The sequence below is a fragment of the Colobus angolensis genome, unplaced genomic scaffold, assembly GCF_000951035.1.
Source record: "Colobus angolensis palliatus isolate OR3802 unplaced genomic scaffold, Cang.pa_1.0 Scaffold14, whole genome shotgun sequence".
Taxonomy (NCBI): Eukaryota; Metazoa; Chordata; class Mammalia; order Primates; family Cercopithecidae; genus Colobus; species Colobus angolensis.
In genome coordinates this window covers 10,484,359-10,506,212 of record NW_012114488.1, presented here as the reverse complement: position 1 = coordinate 10,506,212, position 21,854 = coordinate 10,484,359, and the positions used below count along the sequence as shown (strand labels likewise).

The 21,854-nt window shown below is 39.3% G+C and overlaps 1 pseudogene; it reads left to right on the top strand.

Annotated features, from left to right (window-relative positions):
* LOC105506811 overlaps nt 1-15,172 on the top strand; it is a 58,749-nt pseudogene extending 43,577 nt beyond the window's left edge.
* The last annotated feature ends 6,682 nt before the right edge of the window (nt 15,173-21,854 follow it).

The following is a 21,854-nucleotide window of genomic DNA, read 5'->3' as shown; positions in this document are numbered from 1 at the left end:
TGCACGTTATGCACATGTACCCTAGAACTTAAAGTATAATAAAAAATAAAAAATAAAAAAAAATAAAAAATAAAAAAAAAGAATGTGCAAAAGGCAAGGAAATGAATGCTCCCTAGAGCCTCCGAGGGAGGTGGTCCTGCTAACACCTTAGTCTCAGCCTAGTGAAACTCATTTCAGAATTCTGACCTCCAGAAATCTAAGAGAATAATTTTAAAAAACTATTTATTTGGAAATTATTATAGATTCAAAGGAAGTTGGAAAGATAGTACAAAGAGATCCTTTGTACACTTTCCCAGCTTCCACCAGTGTTTATGTCTTGTATAATGTAATACAATAGCAATTGTGCAATACAATGCAATATAATACAATACAACACACGACATGTCTTATATAATACAGTACAATAGCAAAACCAGAAAATTGGCATTGGTTCAATACATGCGTATAGTTTTATTTCTGTGTCATTTTACCGCATGTGTAGATTCACATAACCATCACCACAACAACCAAGATGTGGAACTATGAGATCAGTCTAGGCAACATAGCAAGACCCTCATCTCTACAAAAATAAATAAATAAATAAATATTAAAAAGTAGCTAGGCATGGCCACACGTGTTTGTAAGTCCCAGCTATCCTGGAGACTGAAGCAGGAGGATGGCTTGAATCCAGGAATCCGAGGCTGCAGTGAGCTATGTTCCTACTAACACACTGTAGCCTGGGTAAAAGAGCAAGACTCTGTCAAAAAAAAAGAAGAAGAAGAAGAAGAAGATTTTTAAAAAAAGATACACAATTATTCCATGAATCACCACAAAGATCTTCCTTATGCTGCCCCTTATGGGCACATTCATCCCCTTCTTCCTAACCTCCCGCACCCCCCACCATCCCTAACCCCCAGAAGCCACTAACTTATTGACCATCTCTTGGCCAATTTATCTTTTCAATACTTCATTTTTAGAGTAGTTTTAGGTTCACAGAAAAATTGAAATGAAGATACAGAGAGTTCCCATATATTCCCTGCCCCACACATGTATAGCCTCCTCCATTATCAACATCCCCCACCAGAGTGGCATGCTTGTGAAAGCCGATGAAACTAATTTGCTTTGTTTTAAATGGCGAAGTTTGTAGCGATTTGTTATAGCACTTATGGGAAACTAGCACAATAATGTTGTTCAAATCATCTACAACCTCACTTATATTTATTTCATTACTGAGGGAGAAATGTAGGTGTTTCCAACTATAACTTTAGATGTGGGTTCTTTTCTTCCTTCCAGTTCTATCTGTTCTTGCTTTATGTATTTTTGTACCTTTGTTATTTGTACCCCTGTTAACACATTTTAGACTATCATGTTCTCTTGATGAATTTCTTCTTTCCTTATTGTAAAATGTTGATTTTGTCTCTGGTAATATTACTTGTCCTGATATTTATTTGACTATCAGTAAGGTAGTCATTCCAACTTTCTTTTGATTAGTGTTTTCATGAGATATTATTTTCATCCTTTTCCTTTTAAGTTGTGGTTTTATATCTAAAATGGGTTTCTTATAGACAGCCTATAGTTATATCTTGCTTTTATATCCAGTCTGACAGTCTCTGACATTTAATTTGAGCATTTAGGCCCTTTTTATTTCATGTAATTATTAACATGGATAGATTGAAAATGATCACTTTGCTATTTTCTGTTTGTCCTATCTCCTCTCTGTTCCTTTCAGATTAAATGAGTTTTGTTAATAATTTCATTTTATTTTCACTAGTGGCTTGTTAGCTATACTTTCCCGTGTTTTGTTTTATAGTTGCTCTAGAATTTACAACATATGCATTGAACTTCTCACAATCTACATTCAAATAACATCTTACCTTATGTACTAAATAAGAACCCAACAACAGTCTACTTACATTAAATCCTTCTGTTCTTTGGACCATTCTTTTCACACATTTCACCTCTATATATGTTATACATCCTTCAATGTATTATTGTTAGTTTTGCTTCAAGGCATCAATTATATTTTAAAGAAATTAAAATAAGGAAAAAGTTTACATATGCTTACCTATTTACCATTTGGGATACTCCTTATTTATTTGTTTAGATCAATTCTCTATCTGGAACTATTTTCCTTTTGCTTGAAAAACTTCTTTTAAGGTTTCTTGAATTCCTGCTCTGCTGATTATAAATTCTATCAAGTCTTGTTTCTCTGGAAAAAAAAGTTTTTAACTTTAATTTTTGAAAAATTACTTTTACTCTTAATTTTTTTCTAATTATTTTAACTTTATTTTAATGGTTTTAAATTATTTAACAATTTAACAATTCCATTGTTTTCCGGCTTGCATAGTTTCTGATAAGAAGTCTGATGTCATCCTTAACATAATTCTCCTGTGTGCAATGTTTTATTTTTCTGTTTACCAGTAAGATTTTCTCCTTATCTCTGGTTTCTAGCAACTTAATAATGACATATCTTGACATGGCTTTGGTTTTCTTTTCTTCTTACTTTTTGTTTTCTTTCTTGGTTGCTTGGAGCTCACTGGGTTTCTGGAATTTGTAGATTTAAAGTTTTTCTTAAATTTCTAAATTGTTTTGCCATTATTTTTTCAAATACTTTTTATTCTCCCTCCCCACCATCATCTGGGAGTCCAATTACTTTTATATTAAACTACTTGATATTTTTCATTGGCTGGTGATGCTGTGCTCATCATTTTTCAGCTTTTTAATTCTCTGTGTGTTTCAGTTTAGATAGTTTCTATTGCTGTGTTCTCAAGTTTACTATTTTTTTAAATACCAGCAAGATGTAGCATTAATCCCATCTAATACGTAATGAATTTCATATATTGAATTTTTTATCTCTAGAGTTCAGTTTTGATTTTTTAAATATCTTCTATTTCTACATCATGTTCATATTTACCTCTACTTTCATGGATATATGCAGTATATTTGTAATATCTTTTAATTCTCCTTTTCTGTTAGTTCCATCTCTTTTTACTTCTAGTTCTGTTTCTATTGATTTATTGTTTTCCTGATTATGACTTATATTTTCCTGTTTTTTGCCTGCTAGCTAGCTTTATATTATCTCCTGGATATCATCCATTTTAAATTGTTGGTTTCTGGATTTTGTTGTATTCTTCTAAAAACTGTTGAATTTCTTTCATTTATAAAATTACAATTCGTTGTATCCTTTTGAGGTTATCTTTAAAGCTGTATTAGAGTAAGTTCAGAGCAGTCTTTAATCTAGGGCTGAAATATAGCCCCAGTATTTTTTTTTTTTTTTTTTTTTGAGACAGAGTCTCGCTCTGTCGCCCAGGCTGGAGTGCAGTGGCCGGATCTCAGCTCACTGCAAGCTCCGCCTCCTGGGTTCACGCCATTCTCCTGCCTCAGCCTCCCAAGTAGCTGGGACCACAGGTGCCCGCCACCTCACCCGGCTAGTTTTTTGTATTTTTTTTTTTAGTAGAGATGGGGTTTCATCGGGTTAGCCAGGATGGTCTCGATCTCCTGACCTCGTGATCCGCCCATCTCGGCCTCCCAAAGTGCTGGGATTACAGGCTTGTGCCACCGTGCCTGGCGCCCCAGTATTAAAGTGGGACCCCTATGAAGATCTGTCTGATGCCTCATGTAGTAAGAGGTCTTTCAGTCTCGTTAGTGGATACGTGAACTAGTCAAGTCCTGTGTGAGCTACAAAAATAAAAATGGTAATATCTACTCTTTTTATTGGCCATTGTTCTGATTTTGGCCCCAAGTAATTGCCTTTCATGTATGTACAGAGTGGTATTCACTCAGGGAGTCAGGGGAACCCCTCTGCAAATCTCTGAAACTCTTACTTTCTCTCTGTAATTCCATCATTTCTTATATTTTGCACAAGCACATTCTAGCCTCCTTGACCTTCCTGAAGTTCAATATGTGTCTCCTAAAGTTGGTAGGACTGCCAGGTTCTTCTCATTGGTTTTTCCTCCCTGCCCTGCAGTCTGGGAACTGCCTCCAGGTCATGTGCTGAGACAATCATAGAGCTGACCTCATTTGTCTCCCTTCTTTCTGGGATCTCATTCCTACCCTGCCTGTGATCCAATGTCTGTAAACCATGGTTTTGTGTATTTTGTCTGTTCTTATAGTTATTAAAGTGGAAGGGTAAATGCAGTCCCTGTTACTTTATCTGGGCTGGAAGTGGAAGTTCCTTGCACATTCTATATTAATAGAGTAAGTAGGGTGTCCTATGGGCATTTCTCAAAACATAGTCAGTTTGTGGGTTTTCTGGACTTAGGTTGTACATTCACTTGTGACCACTTTTCTAATATCTCTCCCTTCGCCATCTATCATGGAAGTTCTGGGATTCCCATTTCACTTAATAGAAAAAGCAATCACTTCCAAAATCCCAAGTCAGCCTGGCTTTATGTTTGCATTATCTTCCAGAGTTCTTGCCAGGGTATTAAATTTTGTCTAGGGGGAAAGAGCTCCTGGGAAAGTACAACATCAGCAGGGAGACACTCCCAGGAAAGAAAATAGGTAGGTGACTGTGTCTGATCTCTTTTTGAACATATTTATAACTGGACCTCCTGATAATTACATTTTCCAGAAGAGTCCTCATCTATTGAAGGTTTTTAGCTTAACATACACAAATCTAGAAGCTATGGATTTATGGTGCATAGTTCCTTGAAAAATGTCACATAAGCCATGCAACTATCTATCTGGGTATAAAATGGAGATATTTCATAACATCCAGTGTCTCCTGTTGTGTGAGATAACTCTCACCTCACTCAGAGGCCTCTATTGTCTTGGCAAGCTCAGCATGTCATCATGACTTCAATAGGATTTGTCCCTTGATATATGCCTTGTTTCCAGAAGAAGAAGATGAAGCTTTTCATTGCTGAGGCCTCAGCCCATCCTCTGGGGAGCCCTGGAACTGGGTTGATCCTCCTGATACTTACCAAACCGAACTCAAGAGGTTCAACCTTGTATTCTCATCAGCCAGCCACTGGCTGTGTTTCTCCTTAGGCAAGTGGTTCACTGTGGTCACACGTGATAGCCAATGAAAAGTGCAGCCATGAGCCAGCAGCAGCAGATATTCGCAGCAGCACTTCAGCTGTCTTGATGCAGCAGCAAAGTATCCACAACATTATTCCATTTGATTTTTTAAAATTCTAGTTAAGAATCACTAACTTGTAAAAATCGAATAGGTCATGACCTGGACATGAAAAAATACTGACCTGGCTCATGCCAAGGGAGTTAGTCCCTGGCCCTGGGCTTAGCACACAGTAGGTGACAGACTAATCCTTTAATCCCTACTTCTGCTGATGGAAACATCTCTCTAGTAGCTCTGGCCAAAAACATCAGGTTATGCTTAACGCATCTTATTTTCTCACATCTCACATTCTTTCCTTCACCTTGTCCAGTTGATGCCACCTTCGAGATGCAATATATTCAGTCTGGACCTTCTTTCCCTTCTCTGCTGCTGTCCTGTAAGTCGGATCACCCCACTCTGGTTTCTCTGCTTAAAACTCTCTAATCGTTCTCCATTTTATTCCGAGTAAAGGATAAGGCTGTACAATGGCCTCAGGGCCTGATGGGTTTTCTGAGCACCCTCCCTGCTCCCATCTCCTGCTTTTCTGCCCTGGCTCACTGCTACAGCAACACCTCCCTTCACTGTTGAATCCCCTGCGTATGGTTCAGCCCTGGGGCATTTGCAGCAGCTGCTCCCCTGCTGGAGAGCTCTTCCTTCCAATGTTTGCTCAGCTCAGTCCTTCACCTTCTTAAAGTCATTGCCCAAATAACTATCTCCCAAGTAGACCAATACTCTAAACCATTCTGTTAAAATTGCCACCAGTCTCCCAGTCCCCCAACGCCTCTTCCAAATACTCTCACATGCTTTTTTAAAACACTGTTTCCATCTTAGACTAAACAATTTACTTATTTATGTCTATTTTTTTTTTTTAATTTTCTATCTCTTCTACTAGGCTATCAGTTCCATGAGTGCAAGCAGTTCTATTTGTTTTCTTCTGTGGCACTGAGTTTGTTCCAGTGCCTAGAGCATGGCCTGGCCCACAGAAAGCACCCAATAATTATTGGCTGGATCCATCGATGACTGACTTTGAGTCTAGGTGGCTGAGCTTTAAGTTCCCCTTTCTCCATATGTTATTCCCAGTTTTAAAAAAAATCTCCTGATTCTCCTCCATACACTCAGTGTCATATTCTTGAGCCCTACAATATGAACTTACAAAATAATTTATTTTCAAAAGCTGTTAACTCATTTATTACTAAATTCAAATCTGATTTAAAATTATAAATTCTTCTGGCTTACATAAATGACAAAAAATGAATTCAGGAAACTATCCTTTCTCATAGGAGTTTAATCTCCAAGGCTTCTGCTAGCACTGAAAACAGTCTGTGATTCTAAGAGTCAATTCACTCCCCATGGCCATATCCAAATATTTTAACACCAATTCCACAGCCTGCACAGTTGGCCGGCCCAGCTGGTCTGCAGAATCTGGGGGAGGCTCATGGCAGGCTGACGTCAATTGGCAGAGCCCAGTCTGGAAGGAGCTCACAGTCAGCCTACTCCCACACGCTCCTCTCTCTTCCATCCAGTGTTATCAACTCACTTTTCCTTCTCAGTATTCAAATTCATCTTGTACAATTTTCTCCACAAAGAAATCTGTGGCCTTTACAGAGTCTTTGGTCATGTTATTCTCAGCCTATAACCATACCAACAGAAACTAAAGGAATTCAGTGTGAATTATTCTACTTGATGCTCCTTTTAGTTATATTTTTATTTCTCAATATATTAATGTTAATTTCTGTAAATGTCTGAATGGACTCTGTTATGGTTTCACATTTCTTAATCCAAAAGGAAGACGAAGATTTTTGCACAGAAGAGCTGCCCAAGCAGTACAAAGCAATTGATTACAGACATGGTGACAATTGATTTAGCAGTTCTCTTTACTTGCATGCCAAGGTCTGTGAATTAATATTTTGTTTTGCAGTTTGTGTGTGAAGACAAATCATTACCTCAGTTAGGCTCATTAAACAGTACACTTCTTTGCCACTATAGTGTGCAAGTAAATCAAATAGAAAAATTCCATAACAAAACTCATGGTATTTTCGCATACAATTGGGTGGAAAAAACAAAACAAGTACAATTCATGATGTAAATAGAAAATGTTTTCTGAAAATAAAACATCTCATTTATGCTAGCATTGACTGTAATTGGAAATCTGTCCTGTTTTGTTGGCAATCTAATGTAATAATAGGATATGAGAGCCATTCTATGTCTCCAAAAATAGAAGCAGAAAAAGGAAGAGCGAAAAACCACATTGCTGACCAGGCCAAGTTCTGAGTCCTTACGTTCTCACCCTTTCTGTGCTGCTAAAGTATGGAATAGTCCACCTGTAGGAACTACTTTGCCCATATTCTAAGTGACAATTTGACACCGTTCAGTCTCTCCTTCGATTTCTTCATATTCCCTCATGCTCACTCTATTCTTGAAATCTGACAGATATTTACTAATTTTTAACTTGGATATACAATTAATATCTTCCCTAACTTCGCCCATCGTCTTCTCTCCTGTAAATACAGCAGGTGAGAGGAGCTCAGCCTGAACCTCGCCTCCTCTCTGTGCTTATTCAGCCCTGTTTCGTTTTCAGCCTGCAAGGACACTCATATCAAACCTTCATTTCTTTCAAGTCTCTGACTTAAATCAGCCTCTCTCTTGTTCCTCCCCTCTGCATTCCTTTAAAAAAAATACTGACCTCAATTCTCTCACATTTATCCACTCCCGAGTTATATCTGGTTGAAAAAGGAACTGGAGCGCATACAATTCTTAGAGCATTAATTTGAATGATATTTATTAGGCTCACAGGGTGCAGAGTAGTCAGCCAGGCCCCTCTGTTACCATCTCAAACCTGATGAATGCACCTTCTGTTTCTAATTCCTCCCGCTCACTCTTGAGCTCTAGAAATTCTGACTCACTTAAACGTTTTTCACAGAAAGAACTCCACAGCTTCCAGCAGCTCCTCTTCATCCAAATCATGTTTGCACATCACCACGTGGCTCTGTCAGAAAATGTGTCTGTCCGTGAAAGTTTATACACAGCCACATTTTCCCATTAATTTTTTTTCTTTCTTCCTTTTTTTTTAAATTTATTTATTTTTTTTCTTTTTGAGAGGAGTTGCTCTATTGGCCAGGCTGGAGTGCAGTGACGTGATCTTGCCTCACTACAGCCTCTACCTCCTGGGCTCAAGTGATTCTCCTTTCAGCCTCCCAAGTAACTGGGATTACAGGCACCTGCCACCACACCCTGCTAATTTTGTTTGTGTTTTTAGTAAAGACGAGGTTTCACCTTGTTGGGCAGGCTGGTCTCAAATTCCTGACCTCAAATGATCCACCCGCCTCAGCCTCCCAGAATGTTGGGATGACAACCATGAGCCATCATGCCCAGCCTAATTTCCATTTTCATTTCAAACACGCACTCCTATGGAAAGAAAAATTACATGAAGGTATAGTAAAAATCACATTAACAATCATAAAATTTACCTCTTAGTACATCTGTTATTTTAAAATTTACTATTCTTGTCTGTGAATGGAAACCATGTCTATATAGGGTGGATGTTTGTATGGCTGGGTGTATCCATGAGGTCAGAATACTAATTGATGGAACAATACTGAGTGGAAGGTGGTCTCTAGTGGAATGTCACAGAGTTTCCAATATAGTCTTAGAAAAGAGTCTTGAAAGATAATGGTCTGCTGGTCACATTCATTCAAGACAGAAAACTCTGATAAATAGTAAAAGCGTGGGTTGAATTTAAAACAAACAACAACAACAACAACAAAAACAACACAAGCCTCAAACAGTCTGAAATGACGGTCTAAATCCAATACCACTACTTAACAGTGCTTTATAATTAAAGGATTTTGTAATTTAGAGACTTTGAAATTTCCCAGGAATTTCTAGCATAATCCACTGAGCAAAAACCCAGTGAGTCTGCTCTTGGACCACATTAAAAGAAGTTCAAGAAGCAAGGGAGATGTTAATCCCAATGTACTCACCCAGAACAGTGGTAGGGTCTGCTGGCTCACTGTGGGAGGGCATTGGCCAACTCATACAGGTCAAGGTGTGAGCAAACAGGATGAGGGAAAGGTTAAAGAAACTGGTGATGTTCAACTTAATGCTGTTTTCAAATAAGTAAGGATTTTGATGTAGTAAAAGGAATAGATTTTTGTCTCCAGTGTCAGTGCAACCTAATGCTGGAATCACCACACTGTCTTCCACAATGGTTGAAATAATTTATATTCCTTCCAACAGTGTAAAAGTGTTCCTGTTTCTCCATAGCCTCCCCAGCATCTGTTGTTTCTTGACTTTTTAATAATCACCATTCTGATTGGTGTGAGATGGTATCGCATTGTGGTTTGGATTTCCATTTCTCTAATGATCAGTGATGTTGAACTTTTTATGTTTATATGTTTGTTGGCCTCATAAATGTCTTCTTTTGAGAAGTGTGTGTTCATGTCCTTTGCCCAGTTTTTAGTGGTGTTGTTTGTTTTATTCTTGTAAATTTGTTTAAGCTTCTTGTAGATTCTGGATATTAGACCTTTGTCAGATGGAGAGATTGCAAACATTTTCTCCCATTCTGTAGATTGTCTGTTCACTCTGATGATAGTTTCTTTTGTTGTGCAGAAGCTCTTTAGTTTAATTAGATCCCGGTTGTCAATTTTTGCTTTTGTTGTAGTTGCTTTTGATATTTTCACCATGAAATCTTTGTTCATGCTGGTATTGCCTAGATTTTCTTCTAGGGTTTGTATAGGTTTGGGTTTTACATTTAAGTCTTTAATCCATCTTGAGTTAATTTTTGTATCAGGTATGAGGAAGGGGTCTTGTTTCAATTTTCTGTGTATGGCTAGCCAGTTCTCCCAGCACTATTTATTAAATAGAGAATCCTTTCCCCATTGTTTGTTTTTGTCAGATTTGTCAAAGATCTGATGGTTGTAGATGTGTGGTCTTACTTCTGAGTTCTTTATTCTGTTCCATTGGTCTATGTGTCTGTTTTTGTACCAGTACAATGCTGGTTTGGTTACTGTAGCCTTGTAGTATAGTTTGAATTCAGGTAGTGTGATGCCTCCAGATTTGTTGTTTTGCCTTACAGTTGTCTTGGCTGTATGGGCTTTTTTGGTTCCATATGAATTGTAAAGTAGTTTTTTTTTAATTATCTGAAGAATGTCAATGGTAATTTAATGGGAATAGCATTGAATCCATAAATTACTTTGGGCAGTATGGCCATTTTCATGATATTGATTCTTCCTGTCCATGAGCACGGAATGTTTTTCCATTTGTTTGTGTGCTCTCTAATTTCCTTGAGCAGTGGTTTGTAGTTCTTTTTGAAGAGGTCATTTGCTTCCCTTGTTAGCTGTATTCCTAGTTATTTCAGTCTCTTTGTAGCAATTGTGAATGGGAGTTCATTCATGATTTGGTTCTCTGCTTGTCTGTTGTTGGTGTATAGGAATGCTTGCAATTTTTGCACATTGATTCTGTATCCTAAGACTTTGCTGAAGCTGCTGATCAGCTTAAGAAGCTTTTTTTGCTGACATGATGGGGTTTTCTAGATATAGGATCATGTCATCTGCAAAGAGACAGTTTGACCTCTTCCCTTCCTATTCAAATACGCTTTATTTCTTTTTCTTGCCTGATTGTGCTGGCCAGAACTTCCAATACTATGTTAAATAGGAGTGGTGAGACCGGGCATCCTTGTCTTGTGCTGGTTTTCAAGGGGGACAGTCCCATTTCAAACATGAGTAATAGGAAACGAGAAAAGAGTAACAAGTCGTAAGCATGTTCAAAATCCATTAGGGCAAACAATACTACATCTCAAGGCTTGAGAATAATCTTTGTTTGATTCTGTGTCCTGCTTTCTGGACACAGTGATGGTGGGGAGGTTTGGGATTGGGCCCAGCACTTTAGATAGCCTTTTTCTAATAGCTTTGTTGGGCTCAGTCCACCCTACAGCTCTCATAGGTTGGAATCTTGTGTCTTTCACTCTCCCATGCTGGTGTTTCACAATGGGAGCTCTGCAGGTCTAGAGTCTCAGGGTGGCTCTGACCCCACAGCTCCACTAGGCTTTGTCCTAGTGAAGACTCTCTGTGGCAATTTAGGCCCCACAGTTTCTCTGGTCATTGCTCTAGTGGAGGCTCTCTGTGGTTGTTCTATCCCTGTGACATCTCTGTCTAGTCCCCAAGGCTGTTTGCAACCTTCTTTGAATTCTAGCTGGTGGAAGCCGTGCTACCACAGCTCATGCATTCTATGAATCTGCAGAATTAGCACCATGTGGCCACAGCCAAGGTTTGCTGGTGCACCCTCTGCAGCTGTGGCCCAAGCCACATCTGGGCCTGCTTTACCAACAGCTTGAGTGGCTAAAGAGCACTGTTCCTGAATGCCAAAAGTAGAGACTTAACGTGACCTTCGGTTGGGAACTTCAAGTTCCTGAAGGCACTCTAGGTCTCTCTTTTGCCATTTTTCTTGTCCCAGGTTTTGGCACTCTGGACCTGGGATAAGAGGGGCAGTACTGGTGGTCTCTGAAGTACCTTTGGGGTCATTGTTCCGTTGTCCTGATGAATAGCCTTGACTTCATTCTGTTCATACTAACCTCCTTATCAAATGGCCACTCGGCCACAGCCTTGATTTCTTCACCTGAAAATGCTCTTTCATTCTCTATTAGGATCAAGCTGAGAATCCTTCAGATCTCTAAATTCTATTTCCCTTTTAATTATAAATTCCATCTTTAAATCATTTTTTCCTTCTCATATTTTCCTACATGCAGTTAAAGGAAGCCATGCAGTATTCTGAATATTTTACTGCTTAGATATTTCTTCTGCCAGACTTCCTAATTCATCACCCTCTACTTCTGCTTTTCATGAAGTCCTAGGACATGACCACAATTCAACCAGGTTCTTTGCCACTTTATAATAAGGATAGCCTTTTCTCTAGTTTTCAATACCTTGTTCTTTATTTCCATCTGAGACTTCATCAGAATTGCCTTTACCATTCATATTTCTACCAACATTCTGGTCACAACTACTTAGAGATTATCTAAGTAATCTCTAAGAAGTTTCAGACTTTCCCTATAGCTCTCATCTTTTAGGCCCTCACCAGAATCATTTTTAATGCTCATTTTCAGCAATATAGGCTTTTTCTTATCTGCTGCTCCAAATTCTTCCAGCCTCTGCCCATTATCCAGTTCCAAAGCTGCTTCCACATGTTCAAGTGTTTGCTATAGAAACAATCCCACTCTCTATATCAATTTCTGTCTTTGTCCACTCTGTGCTGCTGTAACAGAATACCTGAGACTGGGTAATTTATAATGAACAGAAATTTATTGGCTCACAGATTTGGAGACTGGAAGTCCAATATCAAGATGCTAACAAGGGCCTTCTTGCTGTTTCATCACCTGGGGGAATGCAAGATGGCAAGGGAGATCAAAAGGGGACTGAACTTCTCATTCTTTTATAAAAACAACAATTATACCAACGAGTGGGGAGCCTTCATGGCCTAGTTATGTCTTAAAGGTTTCACATCTTAATGCTGTTACAAATAGTCATGTCTTAAAGGTTCCGCATCTTAATACTGTTACAAAGGCAACTAAATTTTAACAAGAGTTTTGAAAGGAACAAACATTTACACCACAGCAACTTCTATCATTGCCTCCTTGGTCAGTTGAAAGAAATCCTATCTATACTAGATACTGAAGGTTTTGGATATTACAAATGTCTTCTTTCTGATCTGTCAACTTTGACTGTAACACCATCAGAATGTAATAAATCCATCAATTTTTTTGCCTAAAGATTGTGTTTTTGAGATTTGATTTAAGAAATTTGTCCCCAGCTCTATGTCACAAAGATAATCCCTGATATAGTTTGGATATTTGTCCCCACCCAAGTCTCATGCTGAATTATAACCTCCAATGCTGGAAGTGGGGCCTGGCAGGAGGTGGTCAGGTCATGGGGGCAGGCCCTTGTGGCTTGGTGCTGTCTTCCTGATGGTGAGTGCTAATGAGATCTGGTCACGTAAAAACATGTGGCACCTCCCCCCACTCTCTCTCTCACTTGCTCCTGCTTTTGCCATGTGATGTGCCTGATCCCTCTTTACCTTCTGCCATGATTGTAAGCTTCCTAAGGCCTCCCAAGAAGCTGAGCAGATGCCAGCACCAAGCGTCCTGTACAGCCTATAGAACTGTGAGCCAATTAAACCTCTTTTCTTTATAAATTTCCCAATCTCAAGTTTCTTGATAGCAATGCAGGAACAGCCTGACATAATCCCCTACATTATCTTGTATGAACTTTAGAGTTTAATCTTGCACATTTGTATATTTAATCCAGTTGAAGTTCATCTTTGAGTATGGTGTTAAGTAGGAATTCTCTCATATTTTTGTCCATATATTGAGCCAATTTTCCAAACATTAAATACTGAATAATCTACTTTTTGTTGACTTGGGTTGCCAGGTTTATTATATACTAAATGCCTATATAAATACAGGAATCTGTCTCTTAACATAATATATTGTTCCACTCGATTATTTATCTGCTCTTGGTAAAACACAAATTCTTTAAAATCTTAACACTATAATATGTCTTCATAGACTGGTAGGGCAGGTCTCATCTATTTGTGCTTCTATTTCAAATTGTACTTACTTTTATGTGGACCTATAAACTTTCATATAAATATTACGGTGACGTATTTTCCTTCCTCAAAAAAATTCAACTGGAATTTTTATTGAAATTGTCTTGAATTCATACTTTGATATGGGGAAAACCAGCATCTTTATAATACAAACATGTCCCATCTAAGAGCGTGGGTTGTCTCTCCATTGAACTTTCTGTGTCACTCATTAATTTGTTTTTTCAGCTCTTTCCTCCTCCAATTCAGCAGACAGTCGCATCTTCTCTCACACTGCCAGCCACATCCCTGAGACACCGTGGTGAAGGTGAAGGTCAGAGTCAACGTATTTGGTTGTATTGGGCGCCTGGTCAGCAGGGCTACTTTTAACTGGTAAAGTGGATATTGTCACCATCAGTGACCCCTTCATTGATCTCAACTACATGGTCTACATGTTCCAATATGATTTCACCCATGGCACATTCCATGGCACCATCAAGGCTGAGAAAGGGAAGCTTGTCATCAATGGAAATCCCGTCACCATCTTCCAGGAGCGAGATCCCTCCAAAATCAAATGGGGTGATGCTGGTGCCGAGTACATTGTGAAGTCCACCGGCATCTTTAACACCATAGAGAAGGCTGGGGCTCACTTACAGGGAGGAGCCAAAAGGGTCATCATCTCTGCCCCCTCTGCTGATGCCCCCATGTTGGTAATGGGCATGAACCATGAGAAGTATGACAACAGCCTCAAGATCATCAGCAATACTTCCTGCTTTGCCAACTGCTTAGCACCCCTGGCCAACGTCATCCATGACAACTTTGATATTGTGGAAGGACTCATGACCACAGTCCACACCATCACTGCCACTCAAAAGACTGTGGATGGTTCCTCCAGGAAACTGGCATGACGGTGGTGGGACTCTCCAGAATATCATCAGCCCTTCCTCTACTGGCGCTGCCAAGGCTGTGGGCAAAGTCATCCCTGAGCTGAACGGAAAACTCACTGGCATGGCCTTCTGTGTCCCCACTGCCAACACGTCAGTCATGGACCTGACCTACCATCTGGAAAAACCTACCAAATATGATGGCTTTAAGAAGGTGGTGAAGCAGGTGTCAGAGGGCTCTCTCTAGGGCATCCTGGGCTACAACACTGAGCACAGGTTGTCTCCTTCGACTTCAACAGTGACACCCACTCTTCCACCTTTGATGTTGGGGCCGCCATTGCCCTCAACAACCACTTTGTCAAGCTGATTTCCTGGTATGACAATGAATTTGGCTACAGCAACAGGGTGGTGGACCTCATGGCCCACAAGGCCTCCAAGGAGTAAGACCCCTGAACCACCAGCCCCAGTGACAGCACGAGAGGAAGAGCAAGGCCCTTACTGATGGGGAGTCCCTGACACACTCAGTCCCCAGTCACAGTGAGAATCTCCCCTCCTCACAGTTTCCATGAAGACCCCCTGAAGATGAAGGGGCCTAGGAAGTCCCACCTTGTCTTGTACCATCAATAAAGTCCCCTGTGCTCAGCCAAAAAAATAAATAAATAAAATTTTTTTCTATAAAGTTTCTATGGATTAGTGATTAATTCCTAAAATTCTGTAGTTTTGACTGGTATTTGGAATGATATTTTATTATATTTCCTAGTTTGCATTGTCAGTGTAGAAGATACCAAGATTTCTTAAGTTGTTCTTATCTAAAAATTTTGTTCAATTCTCTTACTAGTTCTAATAGTTGGATTTTTTTTGGACAGATGATTATATTATCTGCAAATAATAACAGTTTTATCTCCTTTCAAGTCTTACCTCTCCTACTTATTCTTTTTTCCTTGTAGTTGGTCACGAGCTTACATACAAATGTTAATTAACAGGAGTGATCATGGGCATCTTTACATCATTTACAATTTCAGAGAAAATATTAAAAATGCCCCTAATCTGTGTAACATTTAACATAACTTTTAGAGTAGACAACTTTAACAAGTTGAAGAAGTTCCCTTCTATTTCCAGTTAACCAGTTTTATTATATATATGTGTTGAATTGATCAACAAGTTTTTCTGCATCAATTCAGATAATTCTGCATTTTATACTTTACTCTTAGCTGATGTAATAAATTCTGCTGATATATTTATGATGGTGTGTCATCTTGCATTCATGAGTAAGTCTTATTTAATTATTGTAGTCTTATTTAATTATTGTGTCTTTTTATCATATAGTTGGGTTTTCTTAACTATCTTATTTAAGATATTTATATCTGTGTTCAAAATGAACTATGCCTATAATTGTTGGGGTGGATCGACCTTATCTATTTATAGAATGAGAAGTGGGAACAGGCACAGTGGCTCACACCTATAATCCTAGTACTTTGGGAGGCAGAGGCGGACAAATTGCTTGAGTCCAGGAGTTTGAGACCAGCCTAGGCAACATAGTGAGACCCTATCTCTACAAAAAAATACAAAAATTAGCCAGGCATAGTGTGCCTGTTTTTCCAGCTACTCAGGAGGATGAGAGATAGAAGGATCGCTTGAGCTTGAAAGGTCGAGGTTGCAGTGACCTCTGATCACATCACTGCACTCCAGCCTAGGTGACAGAGTGAAACCGTGTCTCAAAAGAAAAGGCGCAGGTTTTGGTCTTTTTTAAATAACATATAAAGCAGGAATTAATTATTTCTTAAAAGTTTAGTAGAACTTGTTAATAAAACTATCTGAGCCTTAGAGCCTTAGTGAGGAGAAAGGTATCTTTAGTGTTATATTTATATGTATGTACTGGGTGCCAATTAAAAATACGGTTAAAACAATTTCAAAGACCCTGGTTAATGGAGTCAATGAAGCACTTAGTTTTGGCTTAACTTGTTTTTAGGGTTCTATTTCTCTTCTGCTAGTCACTTTCCACCCTCTTCTTCATATTTCCTGAATGAGTCACACTGCCTGGCACATAGTAGATGTTTTATAGTTGAACTGATTAAATTTGGGTACCCATTATCATTCACCCACTTCCTGGCCCAGAAGCCTGAGGGAGACCTACCTGCTTCCTCTCACTCTAAATAGGTGCCAATTATTCTACCCAATACAAATTGTCCTTTGGCACCTTAAACTTCAAGTATTAGAAATAAACTATTGTAACAATGTTAGTGAGTCCACCATGGCCATGGCCCATGGGAGATTTTTTAGCCAATTCTGTCTATTCCACCTTGGCCAAGGGATGGAAATTTGCTTTTGGGCCCCCATGTCTTCACAAGCTGCCCAAGTGCCAGCCTTTTACCTACAAGTATCCCATCTATGGAGGGCAAGGAGTCCCCAGGTGATGTGGGGTTGGGCCACCCACACTCAGGCCACTGAACCACTCACTGGTCATTGGGAACAGAAATCCTGTAAATCAAGAACACAGCTCCCTCTTTCTCTCTGTGGCTCATTTCTCAACCCTGTATCTGTTGTTTTTGGTGGGTTTTTTTTCCTCCCGTATCAGGATGACTTAATCTTTGAGGCAAAAAACCTGTTCAGCAACCAAGTTTCTGAGTCTTGACAACTCACATTTGGGTTGAAGAGTCTTTGGGACTTTGCTTTCAGTTTGATGTTGGCTACAAGTGCTTATTAGGTACCAACAAACGAGAAAAAAGGAATAAGAAAATAGACAACAGACAGGCTAATACTCAAGAGATGTAGGCCTGCCACACATCCACACTCACATAAACTCAGAGGTTATCCTCCTGCTAAGTCAATGGACAACCAAATGCTCTGTCTATGGGACAGCCCTGCTCTGTCTATGAGATAGCCCTGCTCTGTCTATGAGACAGCCCTGCTCTGTCTATGAGATAGCCCTGCTCCGTCTATGGGATAGCCCTGCTCTGTGGAATAGCCATTTTGCTGTACACTGTTGCTCTGACAAACTTTCTTTTACTGCCAACTTGCTCTTAAATTCTTTTCTGAGTGAAGCCAAGCACTCTCCCAGGCGAAGCCCCAGTTTTGGTGTTCACCTGCCGTGCGTCAGTACTGTTGGGCTTGCCACTTGTACCCATGGACATGTTTCTGGACTCCACTGGACCACAGAATGCAATGTCTATCCGCTTTGGAACCTGACAACAAATAAATACATGGGAGGCAGAATTGAGTCTTGGCTTTTTGAAAGTTATAACAGTGCACTTGGTGTCAGGTTATAGAGGTAACTCATCTCTAGCTACTGCTGATTAACAATGTTACTAACAGAACCTGAAAGCCGTTTGCTAACCCATGCTTCCTACCACCCTACCACAACCGACCGGACCAAGGATTGGTGCCTGAACCAAAGGCAGGCATCTACGCAGGGGACTGGGGACAAATTACCCCAAGTGGCCCCCACTGAAATCTTCCCTGGAAATATAAATGGGAGATGTACAAAGGCGGTGGGCAGGAGCAGACATAATGCAGGGAGACGGCAAGTGGTGGAGCTCGTGAGGCAGAGCACAGAGAAAGTGTTAGTGTGGAGCCGGAGGCACAGGAGCAGAAATACGTCGAGGCACAACTGTGGCAAAGTCAGTGGAGGAAGCAACCTGGGTCTCTAGAGCCGCTGGCAAATAAAGCTGCCACCAGACAACCAGAGCTCCTGCTGGATCCCAAGGGGCATCTCAGGACTTGTGGGGTGAGCAGCCAGCAGAGCAGAATGTCTGCGATCCAGACAGTGTGGTCATGGTGGCTGCCCCACTGCCTGACTTCTGGTCCATAGGTCAAAAACATTAAGAAATACTGGTGAAGACATTTTTAAAACCTGCAAACACTGACCTGCATTGTGAAAACAAGAATGATACCAACTGGTTTGTTAGCTAATGACATACTTTTAGCAGACCTCCCTCACTTATTAAATAAGAAAGCATTCTTTCCCAGAAGCTGTTTCTGTATTTAAACAGAACCCAACACGGCCTAATTAGAGCTCTTATCAGGATCTTCGTGTGGATGCTGCACGAAATAAGAATCAAATGGGAGAAAGTTTTCAATATCAAAATTTTGAAGACAGGAGAGATTGGAGAACATGATGATGAATTCATTCAATTGTTGCACAAACATGTATTGGCTGCCCCTACGTAAAGGGAATTCTGAGTGATAAAAGCAGTGCACCATGGTCTCTTTTCTCAAACAGCTAAAAATGCAGTAGAGTTGACAGTCTTCTACAAAATTTCCATGATGAAAGGCAGTGTGGGATATTATAGAGGCATGAACAAAATATTTAAATGTGGATAGTCATGTGAATATTCTTATACAAATCTGCCTTCATTCAGAAAAAAAGTCCTTTCCTAAGCTCCTTATAATTCACCCTTCTGTCTTGTTTTAATGAGAATTGCTGCTATTGGAACTTTTGATTGACCAAGATTTCAGAGGGGCTGTTGGCTTTTCCTTTGTCTTTACCACCCATTACATATTTGTTGTGATCAATGAGCAGACTAAAGAAGGTTCAGACTAAAGTTTTATTATTCATGTGAGAGACAACATTGATATGGATAGTTTTCAGCTTGAATACTTATCTTACTGGTATGTATTAGGTAACTGATATACACATGAGGAGTACCTAATAGGGTATGGCTCTGTGTCACCACTGAAATCTCATCTTGAGTTGTAATCTGAATTGTGATCCCCACATGTTGGGGGGGGGGACCCTGTGGGAGGTGATTAGATAGATCATGGGGGTGGTTCCCCCATGCTGTTCTTATGACAGTGAATGAGTTCTTATGAGATCTGATGATTTTATAAGGGGCTTTCCCCACCTTTGCTTGGCATTTCTCTCTCCTGCCACCATGTGAAGAAGGACATGTTTGCGTCCCTTTCCACTGTGATTATAAGTTTCCTAAGATCTCCCCAGCCATGCAGAACTGTAGTCAACTAAACCTTTTTCCTTTATAAATTCCCCAGTCATGGGCAGTTCTTTATAGCAGCGTGAGAACAGACTGATACAGTGCCTGCCCTGGGAAGAAGCCAACATAGAGGAAAATCAGACACAAATAACAGAACCAAAGATGAATCTTTTTTATTTGAACAATTGCTTCTTTTGTCCAGTCATACTACAAAAGCCAATAAACGTAGATTGATCTGTACTAATTTTTATTTGTGCAGTCCTTGTACTGTAATAGTCTTAGGACTATTTCTGTTATAAAGCAAACTATTGGAAAGTTTTTTATCATATCTACTACTCTCTGAAATAGTATATATGGCACAATAGTTCTCTTTACATTTTTGAAGTTATTTGCATAAAACTACCTAGTATTGGTGCATTTAAAAAATTTCTTCTATGATTGATTATAAGTACAAAGAACAGGCAAGGTGTTTTCTGAAGTGGAGCACTTTTGAGGGTAAAAATGAATGCTAACCAGGTGGATGCAAAGAAAACAGATATAAAATAATATACTCTTAGACAAACCAGGGGATATTGTGGGTTTTGTCAAGAAAAGGGTTAGCTGCTGCTCTGCAACCTGTTCTCTCTCTCAGAGACCCAAAGAAAAATTGAAGAAACCACCCAGTCAAATCTCCCTGTAAAGATATGAATCAGATTTCTTCATGATATTTACTGCTGGAAAGATAATGGAGCATCCTCAACTATAGAATGCTTTTAGCAGGCTGTCCCTGGTCTACCAAAGTTACATATGGTAAGTAAGCACAGGATTTATAGATTTATATTGCAATGGGGCCCCTGGAAAATGTTAATGTCAAATGTATAATTATCATAGTATAAAATGGAGATGTATTCATGATTGAAATCCTTTCTTTGTGAAAGCAACGCTCAGCACATGACTACATCTTTACACGATAAATCTTGGCAATTAACAGCTTGTGATCACACTGGTGGTCTTAGTATTCTTGCTTCAACACAGTCTTGTGATTATCTGTGCCTTTTGAATCACTAGCAAAGCTTCATAAGGGTACAATTTAAGATTTTTTATAAGTCTGATTTGATAATTTGACATAATTTTCTAATTTTCTTATTAGGGAGTTATGCAGAATATATGCTTATAATTTTTCCAATCTCTTCTCTATCTTTGCTTACATAGCCATCCCTAATCCTAACATAACGTATTTGAGTCTTTCTTATTTCCTTGATTGTCTTTGCCTTTAGAATTCTGCCCGCCACAATTGCATACATAATGCCACAAATGTAATGCCATTTTACCCATAAATACTTCAGTGTGCATTTTCGAAAAGCAAGTATATTATCTTATGTAACCACAGTCCAATTATTAAAATAAAGAACTAACCTTGTAGAGTACTGGTATCTAATTGACAGACCTTCTCCAAATGTTGCCAGGTGTTCCACTAATTCTCTCTATAGGAAAACTAACAACAGGCAGGCTTCCAGTCCAGGCTGCAGCCCAGGATCTCATGCTGTGCTTGGCTGTCTTGTCTCTTCAGCCTCCTTTAATTGGAAACATCTCCTTGGACTTTCTTTGTCTTTCACAACCTTGATGTTTTAAAGAGTGTGTGGCCTATACACTTTTTCAAAAGACACTTCTTAAACAACGTGCTGGACTTCAAGGAGAATTTACGTAGGATCAGTTTCATTAGAATCATTCACTCCTATTGAAAGACGGAGAAGGCCCTACAAATGACAGGCACAAATAAAAACGATCAAAGCAAAATATTAAAATTATACAATAAAAAAAGCAAGGTTTTTATTTTTGTTTGCTTTGTTTACTGTTAAACATTCAGATCAAAGTAACTTCCTGAAATATCAACATAAAAATCTGAGTAAGCATGTCACTATGAAGAAAAAAGTGTATTTTCTAAGAACCAATTTTTCTTCTCAGCTCCTTTTTATTTGATGTTGATCAAAACATACAGTTGAAAACTTAGAAGGTAAAAGAAAATGTTATACCTGAACACATGCACACCCCGTTACTTTATGTTTAATAGAGGAATGGGATAGGTGTTGGGGGATAATCAAAGACTAGGAAAAAAACAGTCAGAAGATGGTGCAACCAACTCATGCTGTCCCAGCAGTGGATATACTACTTTCCATGCACAGCCAGCTCTGAAAAAAATAGCAAGTTGTTCATTTACTTGTGTTGTGGTGCTTTGGGTTTTTACTAGACACCTTTGACTACATGGAGTGTAGTAATCTTATCCGTATTGTTTCCACATGTGCTGTTTCCTGGATTTGCTGGTTTGATCCTACTGGAATTTGATCTAATGTAATTGATTATTCTTCAGGCTCATTGATTTCTTTTGTACCACATTCTCTTTATAGTCAATCCCACCATAAAACCATCTTGCCCACCACCTTCAAGTAACCA